Source organism: Solanum stenotomum, unplaced genomic scaffold (assembly GCF_019186545.1).
Source record: "Solanum stenotomum isolate F172 unplaced genomic scaffold, ASM1918654v1 scaffold37559, whole genome shotgun sequence".
NCBI classification, from domain to species: Eukaryota; Viridiplantae; Streptophyta; class Magnoliopsida; order Solanales; family Solanaceae; genus Solanum; species Solanum stenotomum.
The window spans coordinates 2,772-14,324 of record NW_026034489.1 but is presented as its reverse complement, the minus strand read 5'-3'; the positions used below and the strand labels follow the sequence as shown (position 1 = coordinate 14,324).

General features: G+C 32.4%; 1 long non-coding RNA gene across 1 annotated transcript; it reads left to right on the top strand.

The window, feature by feature from the left end:
* The first annotated feature begins 7,138 nt into the window (after positions 1-7,138).
* On the top strand, positions 7,139-8,599 carry LOC125852622 (uncharacterized). The gene is made up of 3 exons (XR_007445033.1): positions 7,139-7,492; positions 7,885-8,008; positions 8,516-8,599. It is a non-coding gene; the product is annotated as an uncharacterized LOC125852622 (long non-coding RNA).
* Positions 8,600-11,553: the final 2,954 nt, after the last annotated feature.

The following is an 11,553-nucleotide window of genomic DNA, read 5'->3' as shown; positions in this document are numbered from 1 at the left end:
ATATATATATATATATATATATATATATATATATATATATATATATATATATCATAAGTATCTGAAATCCAATGTAATATAGTACACTATCTCCTACCATCTAAAATAGTCATTTTACATCTATAAAAAAATAGTATTATATTTGGATCCACACTAAAATTAAAAGCCTGCAATATACTAAAAGATCAGTACCAATGTATACATATGTCATTTTCTTTTCAAGATCTTTGAGGGTAAACTCCTCTCTGTATGACGTTATTGTCATCTATCAGAAAGTCAAAATAATTAAAGTTCAAGCAGAATAAAAGAGATTCAACTACATTATTCCTAAAAAATACCTCAAAAGATTCTCACCTCTATTTTGTAATTTTTCATAGTGTTACGTGATTTAGCCTCCGACTCAACCTACAAGTATTTTTATCCACATCTTAAAATACATAAAATTTGTATTCAAGAAAACAAACTTATAATTAGCACGTCAAAAATCTCACCATTGGATATTTGGATTAGTTAGAGAAGAGCTAAAGACGGAACTGTAAAAAAGAATTGTGTAATAGAGCAAAAATACCAAAAACTGTTAAAGGTAACAAAAAGAAAAACAAAAAAAACTACCTAATTTTGAAATGAGGAGACGAAAATTAACTTGAATATGCAATGAAGCCTCATGCTTTAGTATTTATATTTATATTTATAATAATTAATAAGTAGTACAATTTGTAACTTGCATAGAAATAATAAAATGCTGTAATAAATAAAAATTGTTAGTAATGTTTTTTTGATAAAGTTGTGATGAACTTTTATTGTTAATTTCTACAAAAATCACATAATTAATAACTCTTAATTATTTTAATTAAGAAGAATACATAAAGATAAAGGCTTTTGTTTACCCCTTTGAATTACAAGAAATAAGAAATAAAAAATAAGAAACAAAGAATTAATAGCTATTAAATATGGTGATGGTTAGACTACTAAACTCATTTTGCCTTTTGGTGATTCATTATAATTTGATAAAAATAATTATTATAATTAAATGGTATATTTTTTGAATGTTTTTATAATTTTGTACATGAATATGAAGAAAATGGTTTATGATTAAAGGATAAAAACGTCCTACAATTTTTAATGGACATTTTGATAATTGAACTTTCAATTTATAATTTTTCCACTTTTAGAATAGAAATATAATATATGCACCAATTGAAAATTCAGAAATTGATAGAACAAAAAATGAAAATTATGTTTCATAGATTTAAGTACAATGAATATGAATTTACTATTATATTATTATTCTATAGATAATATTTATTATTAAAAATAATTTTAATATAATAATAACTCTTTTTAGAGACTTTTAAAATGTAAAACCATTGATAAGTAAAAAAAATAGAAAAAATAAAGGCAACCATAAAAAAATAAGTTTTGCTAGTTAATAAGGTGTTGTGTAAACATTTCACCCAAAAAATAATAAAAACTTTAATTCTATAATGAAATAACGATTACCAGGAGAAAGGAAAGAAATTATTACCAGAAAAAAGAAAAAAAATTATTTATTGTCAATACTTTAATTGTATAGAACCTGCACAAATAAAAAAAAATATAATCACATGGTGCTTCAAAGTTAAGTGGGCATAATATTATTCCAAATAATTTGAATACAAGAAAAGAATATAACCAGATGTTCACGAAGAAGACCAAAAAACCAAGAGAATATAGCGAGCAATATACATAATATAAAAAAATCTTTCAATTTATGATATTGATAATAAATAAATGCAAAAGTCGATCAATATTAAAGAACAAATCTTTCATTTCTGAAAATTAAAAAAAAAAACCTTACGTGGGTTATCTCTTATGGAAGAAGTATAGTTATATATCAATATAGTCATTGAATTCTTAGAGAAGACATGGTTCTTTATTAAAAAGTTATGACCTTTGGACTTCTTTTTACTTAAATTCCAAAATAAAATAAAATCTAAAAAGGGCAAAATGGTAATCTAACTTTGAAGTTAGGAGCTTTCACTTATAATAATACATGATTAGGAAAAATTACTGAAATACACGTCTTATGTTTCCCTTATTTCCAATATCCTCTTCTATTTCTAAAAATCTCTAAAATCCCTTATTTCTTTAATGTATCCGAGCCAGTATTTAATGTATCCGAGCTACATATTATGTATCCGGTTTATTTTATAATGTATCCGAGCTAGTTTTAATGTATCCGAGCTACATATTATGTATCCGATTTATGTTATAATGTATCCGAGATACTCTTTAATGTATCCGAGCTACATATTATGTATACGGTTTGTGTTACTTTTTAAAGGATTAATGTAATTACAAACTAAAGAGGGATAGATTGTAATTTCATATTAAAACTATGTGATTCCTAAAATTTACCCTATATATTATTGTTATACTATAGATATTGGGCTAACCATTTAGTTCAAGGTCTTAGCTCGGATGAACAGAATCAAGAGTAAAATTGATTTGACATTCAAGCATTCGAATTGTTTTACATAAAAAGAATAAATAAGTGATGAATAATTTTATTCATTTTTCAAAATAGTATTTAATTTATAAGGACTCCTTTTAAGGTACATTGTTAGTTAAAATATTTTGATCCACCAGTAACTGCATTTTGAGGATTTCTTTTAGGTGCTTGATCATTTTCGTACTCTAATTTTAAATAGGCATAATACATAAATACACCCTTTAACTTGGCTTCAAATCACATTTACGCCCTTCAACTTTAGGTGTGCACAAGTAGACACTTAAATTTGTATAAAGTTGAACAAATAGACACACATGTCCTACATGCCATTTTTTATCCTACGTGGTGTCTTATGTTCATTGTGCCATGTAGGACTCATGTGTCTAGTTGTTCGACTTTATACAAGTTTAAGGGTCTATTTGTGCATACCCAAAGTTGGAGGACATAGACGTAAAATGAGGCCAAGTTAAATGGCACATTTATGTATTATGCCTTTTAAATAAAGGTATTCCAAACACCTTTAAATTGGTTTCCTAATTTTCGGTAATGGAAGTTAGTATCCTTCAGTTGTTGTGAACAACTATAAGATGTACCATTTTTTGTTATGTGTCACATGGGTCAGTCCTTAAGACAGCAAAGCTGGTTTTCTGTAAATGTGGATAGGAAAATTTTATGTAGGAGATATTTGTCTCAAGTTCACATTTCTAGTTTGACCTTCTTTATTATTTGAGAAGTCTCAAGGAGAACAAGATGGAAAACGGCAGAAGATACCGTGTAAATCCATCACTATCATGGAAATTTGTTTGAAGTTACATAGAAAAAATCTTTTTAGTGTGTTACACATTGTGCAATCTTCAACATTAATATTGATGGAACTAACTCATTAACTAATATATAAATATAGATGGATTATGATGATTGATTTGTAACAACATTCTGTTATTTGCTTGATACGAAAAAGAAAAATGGAGTGTCTCTTTTTCTTTTATTCATTTGTCTTTTTTGTCTTTCTAGGTCGAAGCTTTTCTTCATCCTCTGTTCATCATCTTTGCTCTCCCACGGAAGCTTATGCGTTGCTTCAGTTCAAACAATCCTTTCAAATTACCGACTACTTTAGTTGTTGGGATTATGAATCCGGGCATTATTATGATTACCCAAGAACAAAGTCTTGGAATGAGAGTAGGGATTGCTGCAGTTGGGATGGAGTCACTTGTGACTTATTAAACGGTCATGTTATCGGAATAGACCTTAGTTGTAGTCAGCTTTTTGGCACTTTTCATCCCAATAGTAGCCTCTTCCAACTTCATCATCTCCACACACTAAACCTTGCTTACAATAACTTCAATCATTCTTCTTCGATCCCACATAACATTGGCCGATTGAGGAGTTTGAGGCATCTCAACCTTTCTTATGCTTCCTTTGATGGGAAAATCCCAACAGAAATCTCATACCTTTCCAATTTGGTTTCACTTGATCTTTCTTATAGTTATCGATTACAACTTGATGAGAGAACATTTGAAACAATGCTTCACAACTTGACAAATCTGGAGGTTCTTTCTCTCTATTTTGTCAACATCTCATCTCCCATACCTGCGAATATTTCTTCTTCCTTAAGGTACCTGGATCTTGGTTATACTAATCTGCGAGGTGTTCTCACAGAGAGCTTTTTTCTTCTGCCAAATAGCTTGGAAACGCTCAAATTGAGTGGTAATCATCTTTTCAAAGGAGTTTTTCCAAAGACCCACCCGAGCAACACTCTGTTAATGGAGTTGGTTATTTCATACACAGGAATCTCTGGTGAGCTGCCTCATTCAATTGGCACCTTCAGTTCCTTGAATATCTTGAACCTTGGAGGATGTCAATTCTCTGGTTCCATTCCTCATTCCATAGGCAACCTAACACAAATTACGGAGTTGATTTTATCTACTAATCATTTCACTGGCCATATTCCTTCCACAATCTCTAAATTGAAGCACCTCACAAGTTTAGATCTTTTTGATAACTCCCTTGGAGGCACAATTCCCCATGTGTTCTCTAACCTCCAAGAGCTAGTTTTCTTGGAGCTTTCTAATAACAACTTCACTGGTCCATTTCCCTCTTCAATTTTTAGCTTGACAAGTCTTCGATACTTATATTTGTCTCACAACTCACTGAATGGCACAATACAATCTTGGGTGTTTAGCCTCCCTTCCTTACTTGATTTGGAGCTCCATCATAACCAATTCAGTAGAGTGGCTGATGAGATCCAAACAAACCCAACATTAGAGACTTTGTATTTAAGTCATAATCAACTCAATGGTCCTTTTCCTCAATCACTTGTGAATCTCACAAACCTAGACCTCCTTGACTTTTCATCAAATAACATCACCGGCGATGTGGGAATAAATATCACCTTTCCTAGCCTATCAGTTTTGTTCTTATCATCTTGTGAACTGAAGCATTTTCCACACTTCCTGAGAAATTTAAAGACACTTCAGTTCTTGGATATTTCTAACAATAAGATCCGTGGTCAAATCCCTAACTGGTTTAGCGGCATGAAGTGGGACTCTTTAGAGCACCTAAGCGTTTCACATAATTTTTTGACAGGCCATCTTGGAGAATTTCATTATCATAATTTAGAGTCTCTTGATCTTAAATTTAACTTTCTTCAGGGTCCACTACCTTCATCCATATGTAACCTGAGCAGCCTTAGAATTCTGGATTTATCGCGCAACAACTTCAGTAACTCGATTCCAAATTGCTTGCGTATCATGGCTAAGCTAACGGTGTTGGACTTAAGAAGTAACAATTTCAGTGGGAGTCTTCCACTGTTATGTACTCAAAGCACTTCATTGACTACCATTGTCTTGAATGGTAATCAATTTGAAGGATCTGTCCCTGCGTCGTTACACAACTGTGTTGGTTTACAAGTTCTTGATTTGGGGAACAATGCTATAAATGACACATTTCCAGCATGGCTAGGAACTCTTGAAGAACTGCAAGTCCTTATATTAAAGTCGAATAAGTTCCATGGACCTATAAGTTCTTGGAAGAAGTTTTTCTTTCCCAGGTTGCGGATTTTTGATCTCTCTCATAATGCGTTCAATGGTTCACTGCCTGCAGAGTTTTTTAGAAACTTCAAGGCAATGATAAAAAATGGCACAGACAAAAATTATATTAGATATATGGAAACACCAGTTCTCATGAGATCATTCCTTGATTCAGGCATCATTCCTATGTATAAGCTAGAAATGGCCATCAATGAAGTATACCAGGATTCAGTGAGGTTGATGATCAAAGGGAACAATATTGATTTAGAAAGAATCAGCACAACTATGACAGCCATAGATCTCTCAAGCAACCATTTTGAAGGCGACATTCCGAAATCACTAAAGGATCTCAGCTCACTTTGGCTACTCAATTTATCCCATAACAATCTCAAAGGTGATATTCCAATGGAATTGGGGCAATTGAATACACTTGAAGCATTAGATCTCTCTTGGAATCGGCTCACTGGAAAGATTCCACAGGAATTGACAACAATGAACTTTCTGGCATTCTTAAACCTCTCTCAAAATCATCTCGCTGGACGCATTCCTCAAGGTTCACAATTCAGCACATTTGAAAATGACTCGTATGGTGGCAACCTTAATTTATGTGGTCTTCCTTTATCAAAGCAATGTGGAACAAGTGATCCATCACATGTTCCTCAACCATTGGAGGAAGAAGAAGAAGAAGAAGATGATGAGTCATATTTTTTTAGTGGATTTACGTGGGAATCAGTAGTCATAGGCTACAGTTTTGGACTAGTTGTTGGAACTGTCATGTGGAGCCTCATGTTTAAATATCGTAAGCCAAAATGGTTTGTGAAATTTTTTGACGGCATCATGCCCCACAAAGGAGAAGGCCAAAGAAGAGAAGGCTGAGACGGCAGACATAATGGAAGACTGAAAGATTGAACTTTTCTGTTTCTGTTTTTTCGCTTTTTAATTTTCTGTTTTTGGTGTTTGTATATTCTTCATAGAAACTTAACTCTGTGTTATTTTTAGCATTAATGTGTCTTTTTCGGAGACTTTTTTGTGGTGGAAGGATCTGAGCATTGTTAGTGAAACACATGATCTCTTCTTTAGGAAAAAGAAAAATTGTATGTTTCTTTTGAATAACTGTTATGAAGATTGATATCACTATTTTTGTGGCCTGGTTAATATTGTTTACAATGAAGAACTCGTAGATGCCAATATAGCAAAATGCCATCTGATACTAACATTGCACCTCGATTATTTCACCGGTACCTACTGTCTCCCGCCAGCTATAGCCAACCCATCGAGTTCTAGCCTGTGGCGCCTCTCACTTAAAAAGTCCTCAAGGATGCTTAAAAAGAGCCACAAACATTCCCGTTGTTGTTCACATATTACCCTTTTATATAAGCCAACAAGGTAGAGGACCAACACAGCATATATTGGTTGTACAATAAGCTTTATAAAGTGTACAATAAATTTGGGGTTATTTTATTGGACATTGATTTGATGGTCTTTCTCTGTCAACACGTGTACACTGATTATTTTTAAAGCAAATTATCAGTTTTGGACTACTTTTGTTTCTCCTACTCTGTTCTCCATTCTCTTTCTCCACTCAGAGCCAAGTTGGGCGATTTCTCAATTTCTTTTTCACTGATTTATTCTTTAGTTATGCTCTCTTTTTTCTCTCTCCCGTTATATCTATATTCAACTACATTTAGTTCCTATGGATTTGTTGTTGTTTCAATTGCATAAATTAGGGTTTTGATTTTGGTCTAATATCCGTGAGAATCTTTTAGGAAGACAAAAGATTATTGTGAAACAGAAATGAGAATCTAAAATGTCGTATTTTTATGAAATTTCCTGAGTATTTGAATCTTTTCTTAACTTATTTTTCACATGCATATCTTTATTGACTGTTTTTGTGTCAATTTTATAGTCGTCAATGGTAATAAGAAAAACTCAAAGAGAATAGAGGAAGGAAATGTCAACTACATTCCTAAAGGTCAGTAATGCATTTATATTTTATCAACTATTTTTGATGATTTAGCACTAACAAAGAAATATCGTATATCATTCAATTTATTCATGATTGAAAAGGAAAATGTTCATTTCTTATCTTTTTACTTTTTGACGATTTAGCCGTAGCTGCACTGCACTTCTTAGCCCTTTGTGCTTATACTTTTTCCTGATGAAATTGCAAGACTTATTTTTAAATTTATGGTGAGTGTATTTTCTATTTAACTTATAGGTTAGTGTAAATCAAGTAAACAATAAGGTGCCGTTGAAATTACAACCTTTCATCAAAATTTGGAGAGATTTGAAACAAGTTCTCGAGTCAATTATTTACTTATAAAAGTTGCATAATTTTCCATTTTTTTTAAAAAAATGTTGCAGAGATATTTTTCTTCTTGATGTTTCAATTATAATTCAACTGGAGGATCTTTAGGAGTTGCCATGGTTAAGACAATAGTTGTCAAAATATAGTGACAGGTTTCTACTCAATCAAGGTCTATCGAAGGTGATTGTTTCTCACATTTTTTCTATTAAATGAGTTGTATTAGTGGTTCTAGGTCATTAAGATTTTGTACTTTCATGTCGCTATTGGAAGTTCTCAAGCATTACAAACCATGCCTAAAATTCAAATAATTGAGAAAAGATATATTGTTTTATCAGGAATAGGTTGTTGTTGACCATTAAGTATATAATCTTATGTAAATACACTGTAAAGGACTAAGAAAAGGAAGAATAAAGTGTTCTAGATGATGAGAAACATGTCATTAGAAGTAAAATGCAAGAAACTAAATGTACCGTCTCTTCCTATGAGTCAACGACTTTTGGCAGAGCACTTTGACGTTGAAGTAGTAAATGATGCAATTGACACAACTCTCATACTTAAGGCAATGTAGGTTAGTGAAAACATTGGTCTAGAAGGACAAACAACACCTTCTGCTTATGATGAACCACTTTCAGCATCTCAAAAGCATTCATTTATAGTGGACATAGTTTTTCTTTTGGTTGTTTGTAGGTACAGATGCAGAGTTAAACTAGCCCTTTTATGAGTTTGTGGCATGTTCTCTACATCTTGCAAAATGGACGGTGTGAGATATCTGTAATGACCCTCTTGGTCATTTCTGTGTCTTGCCTTCTGTGTGTCGTTTAGANACTACATATAATTGTTGGTATAGTTATATAACCCCCACAATAGTTGCCAACTATTTACGCCTCTTGCTTCTTGACATTCTTCAGTTTTCTTCTTTCCCTTATGTGTTATCTCCATTGCAAAATATGTACAACAAGAGGTTTTTGCAGGTTTTGAAATTTGCATTGATTACTTCGCATAAATTTTCAGCTCATTTCAAACTTAAAATTAATTAATACCAGGATTTTCTATCGGTACTAAAAGCGAGTTTGAAAAGAAAATGTAATTGTTTTGATTTAATATTTTTCTGCAGAACATTTTGTTATCCACTTTTAGGGAATAATGATCACTCCAGTTGACTTGTGAATGTGGATCAAGTTTCGATACCTACACCCATGCAAATTCATGTTAAAATAATAGTTACATTATGTGTCTGAATTAGTTTCCTGGTCTTTCATCTATTTTGGTAAAGTTTGTCTTTTTTTGATACGATAGTTGAAGAAGTTAGCTACTCAAACATGAGTTATTGTGACTTGTTCGATATGAGCTAAACTTCAAGGTTTTAAATCTTATCTTTTGCTGTGATCCAAGAGCTGAGGCCAAATTTTGAGGATTGTGGATACGTTTCTAAGGTAAGCACCACTGAAATGTCACCTAAACTGTCATGCACAAGTATAATCTCTGCATGACGATCTTCTGTTACTGTGTCATATCTTGGCTCATTACTGTGTTAAGAGTTCTTAATTCCCTGGACATTCTCTTTTAGTTTCATGTCATGTTTGATTGTTTGTAGTGCATCCAAGATCATTATTTTTATGCATAGTAATTGAATAGAAAGTTCCTGTCAAATCTTTAAAGTTGCATTTTGTACATTCATGTCTGATGATGCTGATTTAAATCCTTCTAACGATACAACAACATATTTCATGTAATTTTACAAGTGGGGTCTGAGAGGATGGTGTGTATGCAGCCTTACCCCCTACTTATGAGTTATGAAGGTAGAGAGGCTATTTCCGATAAGACAATCCTTCTAATGATATATTTAGAAAATTTAATTATCTTTTATTAAATTTTAACTATTGAAAAATGCTAATACTCTTTGAGTGATTTACTTACATCAAATACTATAAGTGCACACATGCTTCATTTGCTACGTAGTGCAGACATATTTATGATCAAATTTAGTCAGCAACATTCCACTTTAACCTCACAAGCTCCACTAATAAGTACCACCACATCTCTTCCTTCAATCAACCATAAACTACCAAAAACAGAAAAAAGCTCCCATCCATAGGTCACCAACAACCACCACACAAACCCTACATCTGAGGCCTTGAACCAATTTGCACAGTCGGTGGCTCGAGATTTTGGTTAGCTTTTTTAGTTCCAATTTAAGATTTCATCAGTGTTGTCACTCCTGTTTCGCTCAATGGTCTTTTAACTGTATAAATTTTCATCAAAGTGATCAAATGAGGTCCATTTCTTTCACTTCTCTGTGAGACACTCACCCACTTCACTCATTTCATTTCCTTTAAATGGATCAACTTGCTTACTATTTGTTATATGGTCTGCTTCTATTGATCTTTTTCTCAAGCATACATCCCTTTTGTTTTAATTGTGCTTTGGGTTAGTTGCTTCTCTATGCTTTACCTTCTCTGTTGTGTTTTATTTAATCTTGTGACGTGTTTTTTTTTTTAAATCCTCGATTATTAATATAAGTCCTACAAGCTTACTTTTCCACGTACGATTAAATGACATCTAACGAATGGTGTGATTCAAATTATGTGTGGTGATCCTATATTGCATAATTATTCAATAGCATTTGAAATACAAATGACATCTAACGAATGGTGTGATTCACATTTTGTGTGGTGATCCTATATTGCATAATTATTCAATAGCATTTGAAATACCACATGCGTTATCTTGACTCTTATTGTTCTTGTAAAAACATCATCAGACAATGGTTTGAGTGAAGGTTCAGTGTCCCTTAGGGAGCATGGCATATAATGCCACTTTGCGGCATATGTAAGCACTCTCTTCCTTTTTTTTTTCTTCTATTAGGTTTTCTTTAAAGCTTGCTAGGTGTATAATAGACATTTATGTACATGGCTTTTAGCATCCTTCGTTATTGAAGTACGTGAAAATAGACTATGCTTTTACCCGGTCTTCCACATTTTCGAGCAAGAAAATTCATAACCGTTGGTTGGTTTTAAAATCTTACATTTCATATTTGCAGGTTGCATGTCATAAGAGAAGAACTTCAAGAGGCTTCCATTTACATGCGTTTGAGATTTCAAATGGAGATTGGTTTGAAATGGCTCAAAACACACTTAGTATAAGTTTAGAAGGTGAATTATATAATTTCAAAATGCCAAGTTTGTGTAATTATATTTCAAGTGATGATATGTGAAATGCATTTTGTATACAATATTACAGTTGAAATAATGATAGGTGAAATACCTTTTGTATATATTTAGCTAAAATAAATAACTTTATTAATCATGTTGCACGGGCTTGCCTTGCTAGTCTATATTATATATAGAGAGAGGGGACAAGAAGAATTAGGAGGAACGATGTGGAGATTTGAGAATGGTAATATAACTTGATGAATTAAGGCATCTGAATGCCAAGTAGATCAAGGACACGTTGTGTAATAGAATTATATGTTCTAAATATAAAATAAAAGTTCATTATATTAACAAAGGGAGGATGCATAGATTCCTCCTAAACTTGACTCGAAAAGTTGATGAGTTGTGAATTTCGACTCATTTAGGGCATATTATACATTGATTTAGTGTCCTCAAGGCCCTTTTTGTGCTCATAATTGATTTTAATATGTTAATATGCAACAATGAACGCTTAAGGGCAAGGCAAGGATATTACGATGCGAAAAAGTTGAAAAGATTGAAGAAAAGATAGGC